The 8,439-nt window shown below is 42.3% G+C and overlaps 1 long non-coding RNA gene across 1 annotated transcript; it reads right to left on the reverse strand.

Moving 5' to 3' along the window:
- Positions 1-1,855: 1,855 nt before the first annotated feature.
- LOC128327709 (uncharacterized) lies at positions 1,856-6,610 on the reverse strand. Its single transcript, XR_008308748.1, has 3 exons — positions 5,341-6,610; positions 3,428-3,594; positions 1,856-2,697 (listed from the first exon to the last, which is right to left on the reverse strand). It is a non-coding gene; the product is annotated as an uncharacterized LOC128327709 (long non-coding RNA).
- Between the last annotated feature and the right edge of the window lie 1,829 nt (positions 6,611-8,439).

Consider the following 8,439-nt stretch of genomic DNA (forward strand, 5'->3'; position numbering starts at 1 on the left):
CCAAATAAGTAGTAATTTAAATACAAGGTAAAATCACCACATTGTCTTGTTTACTGATGATGTTAATGCTAAACTGACGTGTAATGTTCCCCCAAAAAGGCAGCCTATGATTTGTTATCATTAAACTGTCAGCTCTGTCATGTATTAAGCAGAGATTCATAGTATACTTCTTTAAGCATATCACTTTATTTTGTATCAGTTTAAAAAAAAAAACCTGAAGCATTTTAATTGTGTCGCTGCTATTTTTCTATTAACTGTTTCATGCATTTTCCCCTGGCCTTTTAATTGCAGTTTAATAGTGGTCATTAACACATTAAGGGGTGTTAGAAGAACATTTGAAGTCCTCTTGACTTCTACCAAAGTTGACACTTCAATGCTACAGTAATTTCAGCTATTCATTTATTTAATAGTGACCTATGCAAATGTGGAACCATGTCATTTTACAAATTGACTGTAATAATTAACTAGAAAGGCAGAGTAAAATGAAACAGGTTATAATTAGAATAAAACTGCTACAGTATTACGTCAGCTAGAATAAAATAATCTCAAATGATTAAATTGGTTTCAATTATTAAGGATCAGTTTAATGTACCCACTGTTCCGATTTTTTTTTTTTTACATTTCTCTTTTTTGTGTGCATTAGATGTCACCTCATGCAATTTATGCATTTTATTCATCTTGGTAAAACAGGCATTACAAAAGTTTAATTAAGTACTAAAAGACTTCATATTATTCTGTTGAATTTTAAATTAGTTGCAGAATCTTGTGATACTGAAAGAACATACCATTCATACTCATTTCAATTAACTTGCATCTATTACATTATCTAATTTTTTCTGCCAACCAATAAGTATGTAGGTGTGTAAGAGGATTCAATAGTCATATCTGGACATGATTTTAATCCACATGAACACAAGCATCAACATTTTGCTCTCTCGTATTGGGATTCTTCTTTCACTTGCAAAATGGTTTTGATTCTATGACATGGAAATTACATTGTATGCATTTTAGCCTTCAGACAGAATCAGCACAACCTCTTGTATGCTTTTATAAGAATTGTGAAGAATCAAATAAGCTCTCTGAAATATTGATGACAAAATTATTTTGTTTTTAATAGCGATCAACTGGTGTAGTATTACATTAATGCCCATAAACATGCATAAATGAAACCTATTTTAATTGAACACACATTACAATAAGTCTGCTTTTCTTTTATTCATTTCACATTTTGCTAATGTGCACCCCAAAGCCCAAATTTTGTCCCAGATAGGCTACCTCTCCCCCTTACAAATCTCCATATATATCTAACAGAAGGTAGCAAAGGGATGGAGCGGAGTGATGGCACATGCATACTGCTTCCTTGAAATCTCTTCTCTCTCATTGTCACCACTGCAGAAGAGGCAGCCTGCCATTTATGGGTATGCAAGCTGGCTCAGATTGAGTCAGGCTCAATCCCGCTCGGCTCGAAGGGTTTGGGGTGAACCGAACCAGGCTCAGTTCAGTCCGAGTCCAAACCAAACCGAGCCTGGTTTGAACGGAGCTGGCTCAGAACTCTACTGGTAAAGGGAAGCTTGGTGAGGATCCTCCTTTACCAGTAAAGAGGAATGGAGGGCTTCAATAAAAGTACAGCAGGCGGGAGGGGAGTAAAAAGGTATCTTCGAAGCCCCGATGGCAGCCATTTTAGTGACCTCCACACCTGTGCAGAGGCACAAACTGGCCTGGGCTACTCAGGGGGAAGCTGGTGAGGATGGCAGCACTTCTAAGGTACCTTTTTACTCCTCTCCTGCCCACTCTACTTTTATGGAAGACCCCATTGCCCTTTACTGGTAAAGGCGAATCTTTACCAGATTCCCCTTTACTAGTAGGTCTCCGAGCCTTTTGAACTGGCTTGGTTTGAACTCAAACTGGGTCTGGTTCAATTGTGCACAAAACTTGGCCAGGCCAGCTTGAATTTGGTTCGGATTTGAGCCCAACTGGCTTTTACTGTTTTGTGCACATCCTTACTGCCATTAACCATTTGATGTACAAGAATAGACTTACAACAAAAGGTTGCAGTATATCCCTGGTGTGCAAATGTTACCTGAGCTTGAGACCATGCATGGTGAAAAAACACAAGTCAGCAACAGAGACAGGAGTGCCTGCTCTAACTTCGGTGTTAATTCATATGCAACTTTTTTTTGTTTCCGAATGCTTTGTTTCTTTGTTTGTTGTTGTTTGCGGGGGGGGGGGGGCGGGATCGATGTATGGGTCCCGGCTCCTTTTCAAAGCCTTTCCTCTCAGAAACATAAAGCTGTGAAATGGCTGGTGAGAAAACAAAAGAGTTTTACACACCCTTCCCCCTCATAAGCAGAAAGGCTTGTGACTGTCTTGAGGAAGTGTTCTTTAAGCTGATAATTTTTTGGTTCAACCCCCCCTCTCCTCACCACAGAGTTCCATTACTGTCTGCGTTCACAAACATTCCATCCCATTGACTTAAAAATGGGAACAGTTTAGGGAGATTTGGCCTTCTTAGAGTTTTTTTCCTTCAGATTGTTATAAGGCTGATATATCCATGGATCACTCGAAGCTTGCCAGTACTTTCCACTTGCCCACAGGTGCTCCAATTCTCCATCCATAACAGTCCAAAATTTCAACATTTCAAAATCTCAGAGATCATATATAGATGTGGGATGGCACAGGAACCGAAGGCCTTTTCCCCTAGACCAAAAAAGAAAAAAGAAAAAAGATGAACAAAATAACATAAGAAATACATATAATCTACAACATACAGCAATGTAATGTTCCATATACACAGCAGATAATTCATCTTTCTTTCAACAAACCTAAATAAAAATTGGAACTGAAATATCACCCAGTTATGTCTGGATGGTGATCACACAGGGACTGAGCAGGGACATTTGAAACATGCATTAATGGTAGTAGAGGAGCAGTGTCAGAAAGGGCAAAAGTATGGTATGGCATTTGGCATAGGGTTGGGAACATAGTGGTGTCAGGCCAAGATGCATACCAGTCCAGATGAAAGGGGCAAGGGGTGAATTGACCAGTTTGATTGATACAAAGAATCCACACAGTGGAGAATCACTCTGAGTGCTTTATGTATAGAAAGCATTCAAAAAGAGGTCAGTGTTTGATATACATCAGAGAATCCATTCAGGAATGAAGCATGATTAGAGTATGTTCAAAGGTCCCCAGGAAAGATTATCCTAACACGTATCAGAGAATGCATGTGGAGAAGAGCTATATGAATGCCCTAAGCATGGGAAAAGGTGTAGTAGGTGTAGTGATGAAATAAAATATTTTTCTTGTTCACTTGCACAGCATATGGTCACAATTTTACATTGATTATTTGGTATGTGGTGAGTAATTGTTAACTGCTTTGAGCCATGGGGGAAATTGCTTATAAATATAATAAACTAGCTTTGAGTACCTGGTGTTGCTCAGGCTTATGGTGTGAGTTTCTCTTTGCTATTACATCCATAGGTTTTGTGGCTATACCCATTCTATATCCGCCTGTCTGTTCGTGTGAGGTGGTTGTCGGGGTTCCCGGATACTCTACATTACTAGTAGGGTCCTAAGAAGTCACTGTGCGGATAGCTCAAAGGGAACAGACAGACAAACAGACAATCAATTTTTATAGATATAAAAAAGAGAAAATGTGATAGACAGACAGACAGACAGACAGATAGCTAGATCTATTTTTTCCCAACTCCTTGGTGCAAGGAGCTCCTCGGTGCAAGGAGCTTCTTGAACCCAGCACACAACCATGACTTCTGCCAGTGGGGCAAATAGTCATAAATGTGGCACTCTGTGCAATACACTGGGAAGTGTCCCCTCCACTGCTGGCTTTCTGTCTTCATACTGGTTTTGTTGGTTGTTTACAGTATTTAGAGATAGTTTATTAGAAGTGTAAGTCTCAGCTGTAATGGTCAGCTATTTAACTGTGCAAACAGTTATTCTTTCCCAAGAATATGAGGGCATGATTTGTACTTACGTTCTCTTCTCCACTAGGCCCTGTGTGATCACAAGGGCTTGTTCCAGGCTCCCCCGCAGACTTCCCAATAAACTCCTGCAAAACTCCAAAGTCCTGTTTGCTATCCCTGTTCCCTATGCTCTATTTGCGATGCTCTCGGGCCTTCACCTCTTATGTAGAGGGTAGTCTTCCAACTGAGACACAGGATGTGAGTCAAAGGAGAGTCAAAGGAATGTGGGGCCTCCCCCAGCCCTAGCTGACTCCACCCCCTACAGGCATGGACAACCCCCCCCCCACTGGAGTTTGCTAGCCCTGGCAAATAACACACACACACACACACACACACACACACACACACACACACAAAGAATTACCCTTAAAGAGAAACCAGCCCCTGAAAATCTCCCCTATTCCTGTTAGTTAGTTTGAAGGGGAGAAAGGCTAGATGTTTAGAAAAGCTTGCTCACCTCTTCAGCTGTGTCTGCTCTTCACAGGGTTGTCTTCCAACTGGGACACAGGATGTGAGTCAAAGGAATGTCAAAGGAATGTGGGGCCTCCCCCAGCTCTAGCTGACCCCACCCCCTCCAGGCAGGGACAAACAAAAACCACTGGAGTTTGCTAGCCCTGGCAAATAACAGAGAGAGAGAGAGAGAGGGAGAGAGAGGGAGAGAGAGAGAGACTTATCTAGGGGTGAGTCCGAACCGGTCCGGCGGCCATTCTAAGGAATGGCCGAACTGCCGGACCGGTTCGGCCCTGGCTGGTTCGGGTCCGGGTGGGGGTTATAACTTTAAGGGCGGGAGGGCTTTCTTACCCCTCCCGCCTCTTTGCCCCCTCCAGCGCCCGTATTTAACTGAATAACGGGGCGCTGGAAACCAGCCGCCCCCGCCCCCGCCCCCCCGAGCAGATTTACATACAAAAGTACCCATACCCCTGCCGCCGCCGTCACCCGCCTGCCAGCCAGCCAGCCCTCCCTCCCTCCCAGCTGCCCGCCCGCCCGCCCGAATCCTTACCCAAAGCTTCAGGAGGAAACGAGAGGAGCTACCGAACACAGCTCCTCTCGTTAGGAAGGCCTCCAGCAGACAGAAGGCGCTTTGCGCGCGCACGCATGCGCGCACCGCAAAGGACGCCGATCGCCGGAGGCCCAGTCTACCCGCCGGGCGCTGGAGGGGGTGAAGAGGAGGGAGGGGTAAGAAAGCCCTCCCGCCCTAAAAGAAAGGGCCCCCCTTCGGTGCCAGTCCGGACTGGTCCGGACCGTGCACATCTTTAGACTTATCCCTTAAAGAGAAACTAGCCCCTGAAAATCTCCCCTCTTCCTGTTAGTTAGCTTGAAAGGGGGGGGGGAGGCTAGATGTTTAGAAAAGCTTGCTCACCTCTTCAGCTGTGTCTGCTCTTCCTGCTCTGCCAGTGGCTTCCAGCGGCATCTGGTGGGCCACTGTGCGAAACAGGATGCTGGACTAGATGGACCTCGGGCCTGATCCAGCAGGGCTGTTCTTATGTTGTTATGTTCTTATGTTCAACAAAAAGGGGCAAGAGAGTTACTGCTCTGTATAGGGAGAGTGAATGAGTCAGGACAAAATTAACTGGCTCAGAAACAAGATAACAGTTAAGATGGAGTACAAAATTGCAACTTTGCAAATAATTGTAGAGAACGTAGTTAGCAAACGCCTCCTCTTCCATTCTCTCTGCATGTTTACTTTATGCATTTCATCGCACTATATGGCAGCTGTGCACTATACAGTATTCTTTCTATCCTTGAATGGCTACCAGCTCATTACAGCTACCACAGAATGCTAGGTGTGCAGTCTCTATAACACTATTCTGTAAGACTGGCCACTGCTATCAAGGTTGTCTGCATTGCTCTCATCCCCTCCCTTTTAGCCTCAGAAGGTTCATAGCTCTCTACAAAAGAAACAACATACCGTTAGGGCTGAGTGCAAATGAGCCACCTAAACTGGCCACCTCATTCTCAGACGGTGAATTGAGGGGCATTTTGGCAATTATGGGGTGGCAGCAACAGTTTTCGGAAATTTCAGAGGTGGGTGTAGATCTAATCAAGCAGGAGCATCAGTGGCACCATTCAATTTATAAGTTGTTTATGTCCTAAACAATTTAATATTCTCTTTTATTAATAATTTTTCAGACAGGATGAACCATTTTAACAAACATAGATTAAGACAAAGAAACAAATCTGATTTTAAAAGCCATCTTTCTGCATAATACAATATCCCCCTTTCTCAGCTTTATAAATAACTATCCCATTTCTCAAAACTCTTTGCCCTTTAAATAAACAAAGCAAAACAAACAAAAAGATTCTAGTCCCAGAACCACTCTGACCACTAACTTCTACAAAAATGCCTTTCACAATACATACAGTCCCAAGAATGGTTTCCAAATTACCCGGTATTTGTCAGGAGCTTCTTTCTTAAAAGAAGCAATTTTTTTCACAAGCACCCAAAAGCAATAAATCATAAATCTACTGTTTTTTCTCAGGAGTGTCCTTAACTTTCCATTTCTGAAGTATAAACCATTTAGCCAGAATTAGTGCCTGTAATAACCATAGTTCTTTGCCTCTAGATAAATTTCAGTCCTTGGAATAAATCCACGTATTGCTATAGAAGCTGTAAATTCAAAATTAGAGCCCCTGCTAACTGGGCAAAGAGGCACCTTTTAACGTGGTGATTCTCTTTATTTAGCAGGGGGAGAGTAACTGGCCCTATCCACCCCCAGCACAGTACTTCCAGTGACTGTTGCTGGTGTCTAGCTTATGTTTCTATTTAGAATGTGAGCACTTTGGGGACAGGGATCCATCTTATTTGTTTGTTATTTCTCTGTGTAAACTGCCCTGAGCCATTTTTGGAAGGGCGGTATAGAAATCGAATTTTTAATTAATTAATTAATTAATACTAATAATATTCTTTCAAAGACCTTCTTCCAGAAGATGGTAACAAACTTACAGCTCCATAAAAGATGTACTGATCATGCATCTCCTGTATTACACCAACAGTTATCAGTATTTGCAAGGCCAAACTGATGAAGATTTTTTGGAGTCCAATATGATCTTAATAGAATATGTTGTTGGATTGGTCTTAATAGAAAATCCAAACCTGACTTGCTAATATTTTATATTGCCAATCAAGTGGCAATAATTTTACATTTAAATCATTACTCCATTTATGCCTTTCACTATGCAATATAATGGAATATTCTGATTGTATAAAAGCACAAAGTGTTTTGTTTGCTATATCTGTAGAAACAATTGTTCTTCAGTATCTCAAAATGTAAATTGTTTTTAAATATTTTAATTGGTTTTAAATGGTTCTAAATTGTTTTAGAATTGTTTTTATATTGTTTTAAGTAGTGTGTTTTAAACGGCGTTTCTTTTATGTTTCTTAACATAAGAGCCTTTGGATGGGGTGGTCTAGAAATGTTACAAATCAATCAATTTGAATGAATAAACAGTTCAGGAATTTGTGATTGTTCCTAAGGCAGGGCTGCAGAACGACAATTCCATCACCTCTGACTATTGGCCACTATGGCTGGGAATGATGTCAACAATAGCTGGAGGGCTACAGCCTTGCCCTAAGGTATCTGGGCCAAACCACTGACATATGGTATGCTTTAACTGAAGGTACTGCCAAGCAGCATGGCAAGGTAAATTCAGCTCATTCTGAAAACATTTGAAATGAAGCTGAAGAATCCTTAAGCTGACTGCATGCTAAACAATTTGCTGTAACCTTCTCAGTGGTGATTTCTGGTGGTGATCTTTTTCCCCCAAAGTGCCCAAGACACAACACCATACTGCGGTACTCTGAAATGGCAAGCCACTGCAACTTTTGGTGTAGCTGTCATGTCTTTCCGGGAATGTCTTCCTGGGAATTTCTTCCCAGGAATGCTCCAGCACAAAACTGGGGCCATTGAGAGGAAATGTCCACTGCCAAGAGCAGGTACCAGGTGGGCCTCCACTCACTGTTGCCACTGCAGCAAAATAGTTTCATGGAGGAAAAATCTCCTGCCACCACCCTAGAAAGTTCCCTGACTGCCCCCACATGTTTTCAAAAATGTCTATACTGATACTGGCAACCCTGCACTCCTTTGGGTACCTTTGTTCTAGAGATGTAAGACATTGACCCTGGTTTCAAGTGGGCATGACCTGTGGAACCTTGTAAGAAAGAAGAATTAGCTGCCCTAGATAGGAGTCTTCTAGACACAACCTTTGCAGTGACAAAGGATAGATGTGATGATCCTTACATATAGAATGTATTATGATTAGGGATTCCTCCCAGGGTACACTTCAAGACCCATTACTTCATAGATTTGTAATCACAAATGGCTCATTCTCACACTCAACCAGCCAGGATAGGAGAGCTGTGCACACTCCCAAACAATGGTCATGTAAATGCAAAGATCAAGGTAGGGGAAAGGGACAGTGATCGTGCGGGAGTTAGGAGCAAGATAGGATGGTTTTTTGT

Source organism: Hemicordylus capensis, chromosome 5, assembly GCF_027244095.1.
Source record: "Hemicordylus capensis ecotype Gifberg chromosome 5, rHemCap1.1.pri, whole genome shotgun sequence".
Taxonomy (NCBI): Eukaryota; Metazoa; Chordata; class Lepidosauria; order Squamata; family Cordylidae; genus Hemicordylus; species Hemicordylus capensis.